General features: G+C 47.0%; 1 protein-coding gene across 3 annotated transcripts in view; it reads right to left on the bottom strand.

Annotated features, from left to right (window-relative positions):
• LOC111162173 (interleukin 21 receptor) overlaps positions 1-13,599 on the bottom strand; it is a 33,263-nt gene extending 19,664 nt beyond the window's left edge. For 2 of the 3 annotated variants that reach the window (XM_022526375.1, XM_022526377.1), the window contains exon 1: positions 13,072-13,599. The gene's annotated coding sequence lies outside the window, so the exon portion shown is untranslated. Of the gene's footprint in view, positions 1-7,367; positions 7,464-13,071 lie in introns of all 3 variants that reach the window. The other variant, XM_022526376.1, reaches the window with a different exon arrangement.
• Between the last annotated feature and the right edge of the window lie 2,492 nt (positions 13,600-16,091).

Raw genomic sequence — 16,091 nt, 5'->3', positions numbered from 1 at the left:
AGTAAACATGGTACTAGAGGTGCTAGCCAAGACAATTCAGCAAGAAAAAGAAATCAAAGTCATCCTGATTGGAAAGGAAGAAGTAAAGCATTTCTGTTTGCAGATGATATGATCTTGTATATACATTCTAAAGAATCCACACCAAAAAGCCAAAATGAAACAAAACAAACAAAAAGTAGGCCTATTATTAGGCCTAATAAGTAAGTTTAGCAAGGTTGCAGGACAAAAGATCAACATGCAAAGTCAATTGTATCTTTGTACAACAGGAATGAACAATCTAAGAAAGTAATTTCAGGACGCCTGGGTGGCTTAGTCATTTAAGTGTCTGCCTTCAGCTCAGGTCATGATCCCACAGTCCTCGGAATAAGTCCCAAATTGGGCTCCCTGCTCAGCGGGAGCCTGCTTCTCCCTCTGCCTGCCACTCCCCTTGCTTGTGTTCTCTCTGTCTCTGACAAATACATAAGTTAAATCTTTTTTTAATTTAATTTTATCTTTCAGTGTTCCAAGATTCATTGTTTATATACCACACCCAGTGCTCCATGCAATACATGCCCTCCTTAATAAACTCTTTTTAAAAAAAGCTTAAAAAAGGGGCGCCTGGGTGGCTCAGTGGGTTGAGGCCTCTGCTTTCGGCTCGGGTCGTGATCCCAGGGTCCTGGGATCGAGCCCCGCATCGGGCTCTCCGCTCGGCGGGGAGCCTGCTTCCTTCTCTCTCTCTGCCTGCTTCTCTGCCTGCTTGTGATCTCTGTCTGTCAAATAAATAAATAAATAAATCTTTAAAAAAAAAAAAGCTTAAAAAAAAGAATTTCATTTACAATAATATCAAAAATAATGAAATAGAAATCTAACAAATGGTAAGACGTGTATACTGAAAACTACTAAGCATTTTTGAAAGAATGACAGAGGGCCCAAATAAATGGAAGCCTATCCCATGTTCATGGATTGGAAGATACAGTATTGTTAGGATGTCTTCCCCAGTGATCTACAGATTCAAAGTGATCCCTATCAAAAGCCCAGCTGGCTCTTTTGCAGAAGTTAAAAAGCTGATCCTAAAACTCATATAGAAATGCAAAGAGCCAGAACAGACAAAATAATCTTGAAAAAGAAGAACAACGTTGAAGGACTCAGACTTCTCCATTTCAAAGTCTACTACAAAGCTACAGTAATCGACACAGTATGATACTACCCTATATATAGATCTATGGAATAAAATTCAAAGTCAAAATTCACACATTTACGTTAAGCTGATATTTGCCAAGATAATTTGATGGAGGGGAAATAATCTTTAAAATGAATGGTCTGGAGACAATTGGATATCTGCATCCAATAGCATGGAGTTGGACTCCTATCCCGCACCATATACAAAAGTTAACTCAAAATGGATTAAAGACCTATCTGTAAGAGGTAGAAATATTAAACTTTAAACATAAAATACAGCTCTAACCCTCTGTGACCTTGTATCACATAGTCGTTTCTTAGAAATGACACCAAAAGCACAAGAACCAAACGAAAAAAATAAATACATTGGACTATTTCAAAATTTAAAACTTTTGTGCATCAAATAACATGACCAAGAAAGGAAAAACGCAATATACAGAATGAGAAGAAATTTTTTTTAAAGATTTTATTTATGTATTTGATAGACAGAGATCACAAGTAGGCAGAGAGGCAGGTGGAGAGAGAGGGGGGAAGCTGGCTCCCTGCTGAGCAGAGAGCCTGATGCGGGACTCGATCCCAGGACCCTGGGATCGTGACCTGACCCAAAGGCAGAGGCTTAAACCACTGAGCCACCCGGGCACCCCAAGAAGAAATATTTTTAATTATATATTCGTAAGAGGTCTTGTATCAGAATATATAAGGAACTCTTACAACTCAAGATTTAAAGACAAGCTAATTTTTTTTTTAAAGATTTTATTTATTTATTTGACAGACAAAGATTACAAGTAGGCAGAGAGAAAGGCAGAGAGAGAGAGAGAGAGGCAGGGGGAAGCAGGCTCCCCACCTGCAGAGAGCCCGATGCGGGGCTCGATCCCAGGACCCAGGGATCATGACCTGAGCGAAAGGCAGAAGCTTAACCCACTGAGCCACCCAGGCACCCCTAGACGAGCTGATTTTTAAATGTGTAAAATATTTGAATAGAAATTTCTTCAAAAAGATATACCAATGACCAATAAACACATGGAAAGGTGCTAATGATCATTACTGATTAGGGAAATGCAGATAAAGATCACTTCTAACCCACTAGATGGCTATTTTAAAAATAGAAAAATAAAAAGTGGGTGAAGATGTAGGGTTCTGGAATCCTTATACATTGCTGATGGGAATGTAAAATGGTACATTTGCTATGGGAAACAATTTTGTAGTTTCTCACAAAGTTAATATAGTGTTAGCCCATGACCAAGCAATTTGACTTCTACGTATATAGTGAAAATAACTGAAAATATATCTCCATTAAAAAAAAAAAAATCTTTGCACATGAATATTCATAGCGACATTATTCATAATATCTCCAAACTGGAACCAGTCCCAGTGTCCACCAATTGAATGGACAAAACATAGAATATCCATAGAACAGAATATTATCCAGTTATACGGATGAGTGGATCATACCAATCGATGCTTCAACACAGGCGCTTCTTGAAAATTTATGCTAAGGTTAAGAAGCTAGACACCTGGGGCGCCTGGGTGGCTCAGTGGGTTAAGCCTCTGCCTTCGGCTCAGGTCATGATCCCAAGGTCCTGGGATCGAGTCCTGCATCGGGCTCTCTGCTCAGCAGGGAGCCTGCTTTCCCCTCTCGCTCTCTGCCTACTTGTGATCTCCCTCTGTCAAATAAATAAATAAAATCTTAAAAAAAAAAAAAGAAGCTAGACCCAAAATCTACATATTGCATGACTCCATTTATATGAAATTTCTAGAACAGGAGGATGCACAGAGACAGAAAGTAGATGGGTGGTTAACGGGAGCTGGAGTTTGAAAGGAGGGGGAATGGTGGGTTGGGCCTTTTTTTTTTTTTTTTTGGAGTGATGAAAATGTTCTGTAGTTAACAAGGGTGATGGTCGCACAATGTTGTGAATATGCCAAAAACCACGTAACGGTATGCTTTCAAAAAGTGGATTGCATGGTAGGTGAATTAATTACGCTTTTTAAAATAAAGGCAAAATAAAGATATGTTCCAAACCAAAAAAAGAAGCAGAGAGAATTTGTCGCTAGTAGACTACATCAAAAGATACATTAAAGTGAGTTTTGGGGGCAAAAGAAAAATAACACCAGTTGGAAAGCAAGGTACTATGAGAAGGAATAAAAGCAGTAGAGAATATTAAAAATATAAATGAATAATAATTGCTTAAAATAATAATAATGACAATGTCTTATGAAGTGTAAACTGTATGCAAAATTAAAATACCATAATACCCCAAAGGTAAGATGGTGTTGGGAAACCTGGAAATCCACATGAAAAAGAATGAGCACAGACTCTTACATCATACACAAATTAGCTTAAAATGGGATTAAAGATCTCAATGTAAGACTTGAAACTATGAAACTTCTAGAAGAAAACATAAGGGAACACTTCAGAACATTGGGCTTGGCAATTCTTTCTTGGATATGACGCCAAAAGCACAGACCATAAAGCAAATGCAGGCACACAGGGCTGCATTAAGTCCCTCCACGCAGCACAGGAAGCAGTCAATAGGGTGGAAGGACAACCTACAGGATGTCAAAAATCTTCAAAAACCAAATATTGAATATATTCAGACGATATGAAGAACTCTTACAATCCAGTAACAAAACAAAACAAATAGCTTGATGGACACGTGGGTAAAGGAGAGCCCAGATGTCCATCGACAGATGAGTGCATAAAGAAAATGTGGTAGGGGCGCCTGGGTGGCTCAGTGGGTTAAAGCCTCTGCCTTTGCCTCAGGTCATGATCCCAGGGTCCCGGGATCGAGCCCCGCATTGGGCTCTCTGCTCAGCAGGGAGCCTGGTTCCGACTCCCTCTCTCTCTGCCTGCCTCTCTGCCTATTTGTGATCTCTGTCTGTCAAATAAATAAATAAAATCTTTAAAAAAAAAAAGAAAATCTGGTGTGTGTGTGCATACACACACACACACACACACACACACATATTCTGAAGGCTATTACTCAGGCTTCAGAAAGAAGATCTTACCATTTGCAAAGACGTGGATGAACTAGAGAGTATTATGCTGAGCAAAATAAGTCAATCAGAGAAAAACAATTCTCATATGATCTCACTCATATGTGGAATTTAAGAAACAAAACAGATGAATGTAGAAGAAGGGAGGAAAAAACAAAATAAGATGAAGTCAGAGAGGGAGACAAACCACAAGAGGCTGTTAACTATAGGAAACAAACTGTGGGTTACTGGAGGGGAGGTGGGTGGGGGGAGATGGGGTAACTGGGTGACAGGCTTCAGGAGGCCACCCGATGGAATGAGCAGTGGGTGTTATACGCGGCTGATGAATCACTAAACTTTGCCCCTGTAACATGGCAGGTTAATTAATTGCTCAAATTTACATTAAAAATAAATAAATAAAAAGAAAAATAGATAAAGGTCTTAAAGAGATAGTCCTCCAAAGAAGATTGAGAAGATGGCCAACAGGCGTATGAGAAGATACGCGACATCACTAATCATCAGGGAAACGTAAATCAAAACCACAATGAGTTGTTACTTCCCACGTATGAGGATGGATATTGTATTGGTGATAGTGTGGAAAACCTGGATCCCTTATGCATTGTTTGTGGAATTATTGAGTGGTGCAGACACGATGGGAGACAGTATGGAGGTTACTCAAAAAATTAAAAGGGAGGGGCGCCTGGGTGGCTCAGTGGGTTAAAGCCTCTGCCTTCAGCTCTGGTCATGATCCCAGGGTCCTGGGATCGAGCCCCGCATTGGGCTCTCTGCTTGGTGGGGAGCCTGCTTCCTCCCTCTCTCTCTCTGCCTGCTTCTCTGCCTACTTGTGATCTTTGTCTGTCAAATAAATAAATAAAATCTTAAAAAAAAAATTAAAAGGGAAACACAGTGTTGCTGGGTAACATTTCTGGGTGGATATCCAAAAGAACTGGAAACAGGATCTCAAAGATATTTGCCCATCGATGTTCACTGCAGCGTCAATCATAACAGTCAAGATGCATAAGCAACCCAAACTCACCGACCGACGAATGAATAAAGGAAATGCATACATATATACAGAGTAAGATTATTTAGCCTTAAAAAGAAAGAACGCTACAACATGAATGAACTTTGAGGGCTTTCTGCTACGTGAAAGAAGCCAATCACTAAAAGAAAATATTGTACAATTCCACTTACATGACATATCTGAAGTCATCACACTCACAGAAACAGAAAGTAGAATGGTGGTTTTCAGAGGATGGAGGGAGGAGGTTATGGGGAGTTGTTCAATGGGTATGAAATTTCTGTTGTGAAGAAGTTTCAGAGATCGGCTGTACAATACGGTGCATACACTTGGCAATACTGTACGATTCTGTATTGTCCCTGCAAAACTTGCTAAGAGGAGAAAAAAATATTTACTAGCTAATGAAGTCCCCAGCTGGGTTTGCTCTGCCTTGCACTCATGAGATTAGCAGATGATGGGGTCTCAAACATTGTAAAAGCAAAGGTAGGAAGTCTCCCACTGGTGGTCAGTTGAAGTGAACTGGGTTTTGCAGGTATTTCATCCTATATCTGGAACTCCAGCTTGAAAAAATGTGCTAGGGGCGCCTGGGTGGCTCAGTGGGTTAAAGCCTCTGCCTTTGGCTCAGGTCATGATCCCAGGGTCCTGGGATGGAGCCCCGCATAGGACTCTCTGCTCAGCGGGGAGCCTGCTTCCCCCTCTCCCTCTGCCAGCCTCTCTGCCTACTTGTGATCTCTCTGCCAAAGAAAGAAAGAAAAGAAAGAAAGAAAGAAAGAAAGAAAGGAAGGAAGGAAGAAAGAAAGGAAGAAAGGAAGAAAGAAAGAAAGGAAGAAAGAAAGAAAGAAAGAGCTAACAAAGTTAATAAAGTGTGAAGAAAATCTATTGTATTTCTAGATACCAAGAACAAGCATGAAAACTTAAAAAAAATACAATTTGCATTAGCATAAAAAAATCAAATGCTCTAATGAGCTCTAGTGAAAGATGCACGGGACCTCTGCACAGACCTACAAGACGCCAGTAAGATAGATTTTTAGAGACAGGTAAATAGAGGGACATACATGTTCATGAATTAGAAAATTTCATATTTTAAAGGTGTCTGTTCTCCCCAAATAGAATTGAAGTTTCAAAGAAATTTCAAGTTTCAAGAAAATCCCCAGCAAAATTTCCTTTGGTGGAAACTGACAAGCCAGTGTGAAAATGTATAGTGAAATGCAAAGAACTGAGATGAATTCAGACAAATAATATGGCATTGTTGCCAGGAAAAATAAACATTGTTGCAATGGAAAAGAACTGAGGTCGGAAATAGACTCATTTATCCTCACTTGATTTTCAACAAAGGCACTACTGCGAAGTCATGGGGGAAAGCATGATTTAAAAAAATAAAAAAAAGATGGTAAGATTAATTGGATATTCATATGGGAAAAAAGAAATCTTGACCCCCCGCTTCACATCACACATAAAAACCAACCAGATATTTTGTGGACTTTATGTCAGAGGTAAAACAATAAAGCTCCTAGAAGTAAACAGAGGATAATATTTTCATGACCTTAGGGCAGACAACACTTTTTAAACAGCACATAGAAAGCTTGAGCTGTAAAGAAAAAGTCTGATAGATTGAACCTCATTAAAATTAAGAATTTTTGTCCACCAAAAGATTTCATTAAGAAGATAGAAAAGAAACTGAAATAGGAAGAGATTGTATCTGTTTCTATAAATCTATGCCTGTGTGTTTCTTTTATATAACTATATGCAATCCCTATATTTTATGTAGTTTTTTATAATATACATAATATATATAAAATTATAAAATATGTTATATATAGATTTTATATATATATGTAATATATATAAAATTTATATCTAAATCTATATCTGTATCCAGCATATATAAAGAGCTCCTACAAAACAACAATAAGCAACACCAAACTCAATTTTGAAAAGAGGGATGAAAAGCTTAAAGAGACATTTCACCAAAGAAGACATCCAAATAGCCGAGAAACATAGTAAAAGGTGCTTAAAAACATGACTCATCAAGAAAATGCAAATTTATTCTCCGTGTGTAACTGTTTGGAACACTTCTGCTGAACAGAATCCCACTTCCAGGCCACACATCGAAAAGAAACACATACATCTGTACATAAGCAGATGTGTGCCAAGGCGTTCACAGCAGCCTTATTTACAACCACCCCAAACTGGAAAGAACCCAAGCTTTGGTTACCCGGTGTCTTCTTTCCCTCAAGGATGATTCAGGAACAGGAATGTTGAGTGTGTCAGGTCAATCATCATCTCCAGTGGGACTTGGCGGGGATTGGGCCTTGAAAGTGAAAGGTAAGGCAGGAGTGCGGTAAAAACAAAATGGCCTGTTTCCCACAGGGACCAAGAAGAAATGAGGTGGGTGAAGAGGGACTCCCCAGCCATGCCAGAAACAAGAGCCAATAGGTCGCCAGAAGGGGAAGTGTCAAGACTGAGGGACTTCCCAAGAGGGAACTCAGAAGAAAGGGCTCCCAGTTTACCCCTGATCTTCAGGGACTTCTGCCCACCTGCCTTCCTCCTTGTCTCCTCCCTGATCTCTCCAGTGTCCAGCTGGGCACCTCCAACCCAGTCCTCATCGCAGCTGGGTCATTCTGTGCCTCCCCACTGCCCTTCAGAGAAGACCTCAAATCCCTTCGCCTAGCATTCAAGACATTTCAGGATCTGGCCCCCAACATTCCCTCTGACCTCCAGGACCCATCCTGGACTCTAGGTACACCAGATGCCCGACAATTTCCCCAACGTCCCCGTTCACCCCGCTTCCACACCTTAGCACGTGTCCTTTCAGCCACCAGAACTCCCTGTGGTGGCCAGCCAGCCTCCCACTCAGTCTTCAAAATCAAGTTCAAATGACGTCTCTTCTGTCAGTCTTCAAGCTCTCCGAACAAAGAGTATGAGTCACTCTTTCCTCTGGGGTCTATCCCTCCTCCAGAGCACACTGCTCGGGGTGTTTTCAGCAACATTCTGACCAACAGCCCGGCGGGGACCATGTGTCTCTTGGTTACTGCTGAATCGCCAGTGGTTAACCAGCTCCTGACACCCAGCAGATGCACAAAGCTTCTGTTACATGACTGACTAAATGAAAGCAGACGCTTTCTATCATAATGGATTTTGAAGCCTACTTTCAATGTTAAAACCCATGCAATGGGTTTTAGCCAATGTTATTCTTCTTGACTCCTCTTTCTTAAATTTGGTGCACTGAGGATCTTGATGTACTTGATAAGGATAAAAGCTTCACTGCTCTACCACAGGACCTTTGCACATGCCATTCCCTCGGTCTAGAACATTTTTCCTTGTGCTTCTCTGCTTTCTCATCCTCTGATTTCGACTTCTATGTCGCCTTCTCAAAAAGGCAATCACCTGGGGCGCCTGGGTGGCTCAGTGGGTTAAGCCGCTGCCTTCGGCTCAGGTCATGATCTCAGGGTCCTGGGATCGAGTCCCGCATCGGGCTCTCTGCTCAGCAGGGAGCCTGCTTCCCTCTCTCTCTCTCTCTCTGCCTGCCTCTCCGTCTACTTGTGATCTCTCTCTCTGTCAAATAAATAAATAAAATCTTTAAAAAAAAAAAAAAAGGCAATCACCACGTGTCCTCTGCAATTCTCTGGGCCACACATCCCTTTGCTTCCTTCCTCGCAGTTGTGACATTGGAATTAGTTTAGTAAGTGTTTGTGTTTATGATCTGTCTCCATCATGGAGCATGAGCTCCCAGAGGCAGAGAAATTTGTCTGTTTCACTCACAAAAGAAAGTATCCCTATTGCGTGGAGTGGGCCCTGGAGCGCAGCAGGCGCTCAGTGAGTAGCTAGGGGAATGGTGAATGAACAGACAAAGCTAAGAACTGCTGTGTCCTGGGGCGCCCGGGTGCTTCAGTTGGTTAAGTGTTTGCCTTTGGCTCGGGTCGTAGAATCGAGCCCCGCAGCATCGGGCTTCTTGCTCAGAAGAGAGTCTGTTTTTCTCTTTCTCTCTCTCTCTTCCCCTCTGCCCCTCCTCACTGCTTGTTCTCCCTCTCTCAAAATAATAAATAAAATCTTAAAAAAAAAAATTGCTGTGTTCAGTCATACAAGGAGAAGGCCCACAGGCAGCCCCCCACTCCCACCGAGAGACCTCAGTTTCCCCATCAGCTCCAACACACACAGTCCTCAGGAACTTCCCTCCACCCCAAGCAACACCCTCAGCTCCAAGGATCTGAGCAATCATGACTGCTGTCATCAGAATAGTAACAGGAACTTTTAGTGAGGGACAGTGGGCTGCCCGGGGTCGCACAGAAACTTTTTAGCCAAGCAAGAGCTCTCAGGCTGGGGAAGAATCAGCCTGGTAGCCCTCGATCAGAAAGGAGGCTCTCCCACTAACCCATAGTGGACCCTTAGGCGTATCTCTCCCTGTTTGGGGCTCAGTATTCCTCGCCTATAGAACGGGGCAGTGCCCTGGCCTGGCCGAGGGAGTATGAGGCGGGCATACTGCAGGTGTGTGGGGAAGGTTACTTGCTTCTTACAAGTGTTTTTTTTTTATTTTGCCAGTGGCAAGGGGTGGATTGTGGGTGTCTGAGCCCTCGTGAGCCAGGACCGTGGGGTCAGAGCTTAGTCAGTAGAGGTTGAACACGAAGGGAATGTCCTATCCCAACCTCAGCCTGTGACACCTGTCTCTCCCTCCCTAGCCTGAACAAGCCTTGCCTACGGGGACTTCTCCCAGCCTGCACAGCCCTTCTTGGCTCCTCTAGACACCCCTCCCTCCAGCCCCCTCACCCCCAGACCAGGACGGGCTAACTGGAAGGCAGAGGAAGAAGGAATGCTTGCAGCCATGAGGTGGGGGGTTGGGACAGGGCTGGCAGCCTGCCTTCTATTCCCTCCACCACCACCCAGCAGGACCCCGCCAGCCTGCCCTCAGGCTAGCCAAGTGGGCTGAGTGTTATGGATTCCTACTGGAGAAGTCTGCAGTCCCTGGTCCCAATCTACATCCTCAAGCCCTCTTGGCAGATGAGGAAAGGAGAAGCCCAGAGAGGTCCAGCGCCTTGCCTATGGTCACTCAGTGAGGAAGGACCAGCGCCTGAGCAGGGAGCCAGGCTGGGGATCATTTGAGTGGCTGGACCCTTCTTGGGGGCTGGGGGGACCAGCAGGCTAGGCCCCTGCAGCAGGTGTCCCAGCCACTGGGGGACCTCAGGGGGGGGGCCCCTGCCTGCACCCTGGGGAATATTCTCAGGACGTTTCAGAAGTTCCAAGTTTACTCAGATCTTGCATATGAGCTGTCGTAAAAAGTCCCTTTGGCCAGACGCCAGAGCAAGGAGTGGGGGCGGTGGCACCTGTGAGCCGGGGGTGGGGTGGAGGTGGGGCCGGGGGGGGAGTGGCAGAGAGGGGCCCCACCCCCACATTTTGGCAAAGATGGGAGAAGCAGATGACCCTCCTCCTTGAAGGGTTTGTTCCTCCTATCTTCACAGCCGCCTTCCCTCTGCTTGTGAAAGACTCCCTGGGTGACCCTGAAAACCCTACCCCTCTCTGAGCCTCTGTTTCCCCAGCTGTGAAAGGGAGAGTAGGATCACCATAAGAACTTTCACTCCTCGAGGGCTTAGCATGAGCCAGACACCATGCCCTGTGTTCTGGCGAATAACAAGACGGCTATTACCAGCAACATTTCATGTAAAACATAATTGCTACTATTTCTTGTGAGCCAGGGCTGAGCCCCCTTCCCCTCCTCACAGCGTTGGTCCTGTGCATCTGCGCCACTGACTCCCCAGGACCTGGGACAGTGCCTGCTACAAGAGCAGATGCTTAAAAAAAACACACGTAGAATAACAACAAACCGGAAATGGATGTTACAGATGGGGAAAGGGAGGCTCAGAGACGTTGTGTGGCTCACTCAAGGTCACACAGGAACCATGGGGTGAATCTGGGTCTCTGTCTCGTCCTGGCTGACTCCATAGGCCCAAATCCCACCAGCGGTGTGGCTGGTACCCCGGGGTCCCGCGCCCCTGACCTGACCACGGGGACCTCCCAGCCATCACTCCTGCCTGCACACATTTCGAAGGCACTGGCTCTCCTCCCTTGAGTCAAGGATGCCTTCTTCCTTTCATTCATTCATTTTTCAGGCACCAGGAAGAAAAGTGGTGCCTCCCAAAGCCTCTGGTGCCTTTGCCTCCTTCCACTTCCTCCCCCTGCCCCCACCCACTGCCCCGCAAGCCCATTATGGCCTCCAACCCCCACCCCCACCCCTCACTGGGCAGGTGGGAGCCCAGGGCTCGGCCCTTGTCTTGTTCCCCCCACCTCTCCTGGCCCTGGATTTTCCCTTCCCTGTGGGATGGTGAGGATTCCAGACACCGTGCCAGGTGTGGAGTGGGTAGGACTCTGCTGAGCCCACCACGGGGAGCAGGTGATCCGGGCTGTCCCTCTGAAGCCTGCCCAACCCCCTCTCAGAAGGGCCCTCAAGGCTGAGAGTCTTGCTTCTATGTGACCCTGCCCGGAATGTGTGGCCCAAGTAGACCGGGGGACCAAACGTAACTCCGCATCTCATGGCCACAGGTGACCTGGGATCCTCAATCTTCTCATCTGTGAAATGGGCAGAATGAGGCTCTCGGCTGATGTAAGGATAGTGGGAGATCCTCAGGTGTCAGCAGCGGGCTGAGCCCTAGGGCGGGGGCTGGGGTTGGGGAGACAACAGAACCATAGAGGCTGCAGGAGGAAAGACTGCAGGTTCTTGAATATGTCTCTGCACCCTCTTCCGCTCTTGGAGACTGGCCCTTCTCTGCCATGGGCTCCAGGTTCCTTGTGGTTACAGGCTGCCTTCCTGGGCAGACTTCCATCTCTTATGTTCTTATGCCCTCCAATCCTCACAACTAGTCCCACGAGAATAGAAATGTTTCATCCCCATTTTACAGATGAGAAAACTGAGACTCCACAAGGCTGGATGAAGCCCAGAGACTTGCCTGCATTCACCCAGCTAGGGAGTCGCGTGGCTGGCTTTTGAACCCGCCAGGTTTCCACCTCCCCACCCCCACTCCACCATGTGCTTCTAAAATCCCCATGCTTCTTTTCCCCCAGGGGAACGCAGATGTCTTCCCAGGAGCAGCCCCTGCTTTTTAATGCCCCCTGCCCTGGGTCCCTGCTCCCACTGAGCAGCACTGACCATTCCTTCCGCAGGTCCAACATCCCCACCAGAAGCCTTCACTCCCCCACTGCTCTGCCCTGCTCTGCCCGGAAAGTGTCTGTCTGTTCCTTCCCTCCCCTCCTTTCCACAGGTCACTATTCAACCCATGCTTCCAGGCTCAGCCTCACCACCGCCCCCTGCCCCCAGCTCCCCTCTCCTCCGTGGGTCCATCCCCTGGGCTTTCGTGAGAAAGAGACAGTATGGAGGACAAGGCCAGCCTCCGAGTTGCCTGCCCACCCCTCTACGCACGGGTGAGTCACCTTGGGAAAATCGCTCTGCCTCTTAGATCCAGACCTCATTCTTTCTCTATGAAATGGGTACACCAACCCGTTTTGAGGGGTTCGATGACATAAAATAGCTAAAACATGGAACCCAGTCCAAAATCTCTACCTCTCTCCCCCAAAACTGGGCCCCCTAGAGGTGCCGTGCCATGCCATCATTTCACCCGTACCCACTCTGCCCTCCTCAGCTGCCCAAAACCATGTTTGGGATCGGCTTTCCTTCCCCAACCCCTCCCTTCTGGAGGCTGGTTTCCACAGACAGCTCAGGGGGTCCTCTCAGCCATGTCCCTACCTCCAGACCCCCTGCAGACCCACAGAAAGACCCTGTGGTCATCCTGTGTGGTGCACAACAGAAGACTTCAGCCCCAACCCTGCTGGTCTCACTCTCCCAGCTGTGATGAGGGTGAAACCCCTCCAGGACCTCCCACCTCGGGCAGAGAAGATGCCAGGTCCCCACAGAAGACAATGGTTGGAGCTGTTACCTGCTGTTCCAGCTTCTCCCTCAGAAATCCATTCTGTGTGCTCAGGGCAATCCAGTGGGCTCCCAGGGGGTAGCAGTTAGGCTCGGCGTGGGGGTGGGGGACGAGAGTTAGCAGGAACAGGCAGGGTTAGGGGGTGGGGATCCACAGCCTGGCCCGGAGTCACCAGCCAGACAAGCATAGGACCTGTCACCCTGAGGGATGGCAGCCAGGCTCCAGGCAGGCGGGCCACACAGAGGGAGCCAGCATGGGGCAAAGGCCGGTCACATCCCAGAGAGATCAGAAGGCAGAGGCTGAGGTAAGAGACCAATCGGCTGCACCAGGGAGGGGACACACGGCGACAAGGGCTGATCAGGCAGGCAGACAGACAGATGGGGGAAGTCAAGCAAAGCGGCTGGTGGCCAGGCCGGCAGGCAGGCAGACAGACGGTCCTGTGGCTGTCAGTCCCGCTCAGGGAGAAGCCAGCAGTCAGACCCCGGAGCCCGTGGTTCACTCGGCAGAGAGGCCCGGGTGGGTTTGTCAGAGTGTAGCTGCCTCCCCGGCCTCGTGTGCAGGGCGGGGAGGAAGAGGAGGATGTGGTGAGCGGCTCCCCGCAGGCCCCGCCCAACAGAGCCGCTGGCCCCGCCCCAGGGGAGTGAGAAAGCAGTGGGAGGGGGCCGCGCCCCAGGCAGAGCGCTCTGATTACCAAAGGTCACCTGCTAGGAAGACATTTGGGGCCACCACGAGGCCTCGATGCCTCACGGTCATGACCTATGAGAGAGGCAGGCAGGGCCTGGGAGCCACCGCTTCCCACAGATGTGGACGCCAAGGCTCAGAGGGGTGCAGGGGTGGTGTAAGGGGACCCAGGGGGGCCCCGGGGTTTCTCAGAGCCCAACTCTCAGCTCAGAGAGAAGACCGAGGGCCCAGGGCAGAGACTCGAAGAGGTCCCATGCTTCACGTGGGCACACTGCCTGCCTGGCACAGGAGGGGTCTGAACTTGGAACTCCGTCCCAGACTCCCCTGACTCCCTTTCATTTGAATCTAGCTTCCTGCTCCAGGGCTGCAGGGAGCAGGACCCTGACTCCATGCTCTTGAGAAGACAGTCCCTCGGGCACCTCATATCACCTCTCCGAGTGCTTCCTCTCCCCCAGATGTCAAGCGCAGACATCTAGCCCAGAGGAGAGGGCAGCCTTTTTGAGCACATGATAAAAGAAATTCCCAAAAGAGTTTCCATCTTGAGGACAAGCCAGAGGGGCCCATGAAAGGGTTAGATGTCTCTCTCTGGCGGATATTTAAGACATCAGGAGAGAAAATCCAGCAAACTCATACCCAGCAGCCTCAGAGGGCGAGCAAGAGAACTTAACTACCATCACTACTGTTACAATCTTGCATTTTTAAAGCACCTACACGATCTCATTTTATCCCACAAACCCTCTGAGGCAAACAAGACTGTTCTCCCATTTTACAGATGAAGAAAACAAAGCTCAGAGAAAGGAAACATCATTAAGAGGCTAAGAAGCTTCTTAGCTCAGAAGTGACTTCAAGCTAAGAAGTGCCATGTGGGGATTGGATCCTGGGGTTATCTCATTCCTAAGCCTGCACCAGGCTGTGAAAATGGGGCCAAACCAGGACAAAATGTTACGGGGGGGGGGACTCATTTGCACCATTGGGATGATACAGGTTGGCTCAAACGTGCGAGCCATCTCTCCCCAGCTGACTCATTTTTGGGAAACAATTTACAGCTAACCCACATGAGTGCTCCAAAGGAAAAGAGAAAGCATCTTGCTACTATTTCTTCTATTTTTTTTTTCCTTTTTCTAGCTGTTTTTGAGGAACTTGGTACAAATTCCCCTGTGGCTGATTTGAAGGATATTTGCCCTATAGAAATTCTCTCCCCTCACTGTTGAAATATCTCATGTTCTCCAGAGAACCAGTGCTGGGAGGAAGCCAGCTTTTGTTTTTCTTTTCTTTCTCTTGAACTTCAGGGTGAGTTTTATGATACTGTTGCAGAGGAATCTGGGTGGTTGAACGATCAAGGAGAAATACAATGGAGCTAAAATTTGCTGAGATTACTCTGTGTCGGGGTTGTTTCCTTTTTCTAAATTTTTATTTTATTTTTTAAGTAATCTTAAAAAATAAAAGCCCATTTTTTAAATTTAAAATCTTTTTAATTTTATTAATTATTTTATTAATAAAATGAAAGCCCCAACGTGGGACTCGAACCCACAACTCTGAGATCAAGAGCTTCATGCTCCATCAACTAAGCCAGCTGGGCGCTCCTGTGCCAGGATTTTTAAAGCCTTTAAAGATACATCATCTCACTCAAAACTCATCACTGGGGGTGCCTGGGTGACACACTCAGTTAAGCATCTGACTTTTGGTTTCGGCTCAGGTGGTGATCTCAGGGTCATGGGATCAAGTCCTACATTGGGTGTGGATCACAGAGTCTGCTGGAGATTCTCCCTCTCCCTCTGCCTGGCTAAATAAATAAATAAGGTTTTTTGAAAAACCTCATCATTGTCCTCGTCCCTATTTTACAGAGAAGGAAGTTGAGGCTCAGATAGGGCAAATGACTTGTCCAAGGTCACACAGCTGGTGAGTGGTAGAGTTGGGATTTGAACTCAGACTTCGGGATCCCAAGCATATATTCTTAATGGCTCACTACACTGCTTCTGGATGTACGTTAACCCGAGGATAGTCGATCCCTCCTGCCTCCCCACCATTCTTTCCACCCACCCATTCACCCACCTACCCACACATCCACTCTTCTATCCACTCGCCCAGCAGGCCAGCCCCTCTCCCCTTCCCTGCCTTCTGCCCAACAATACTGAGCCAGCCCTTGGCTATGTACTCGGGGTACCCCACAGAAATATACACAAGTGACAGCCCTCGTGCGGCCTGTATTCTAATGGAGAGAGACAGACAAAAAGAACTAACGGACAGATGAAATGTGAAGCGTACTAAGTGTCATAGAAAACCAATGTGAGGTCAAGGCAGGAACATTTAGGGGCAGGCTGGAGGACAGAAAGGACCCAGCTGTCGTG

This window comes from Enhydra lutris, unplaced genomic scaffold (genome assembly GCF_002288905.1).
Source record: "Enhydra lutris kenyoni isolate GAN:26980312 unplaced genomic scaffold, ASM228890v2 scaffoldscaffold90, whole genome shotgun sequence".
NCBI lineage: Eukaryota > Metazoa > Chordata > Mammalia > Carnivora > Mustelidae > Enhydra > Enhydra lutris.
This window is presented reverse-complemented; position numbering and strand designations above follow the sequence as displayed.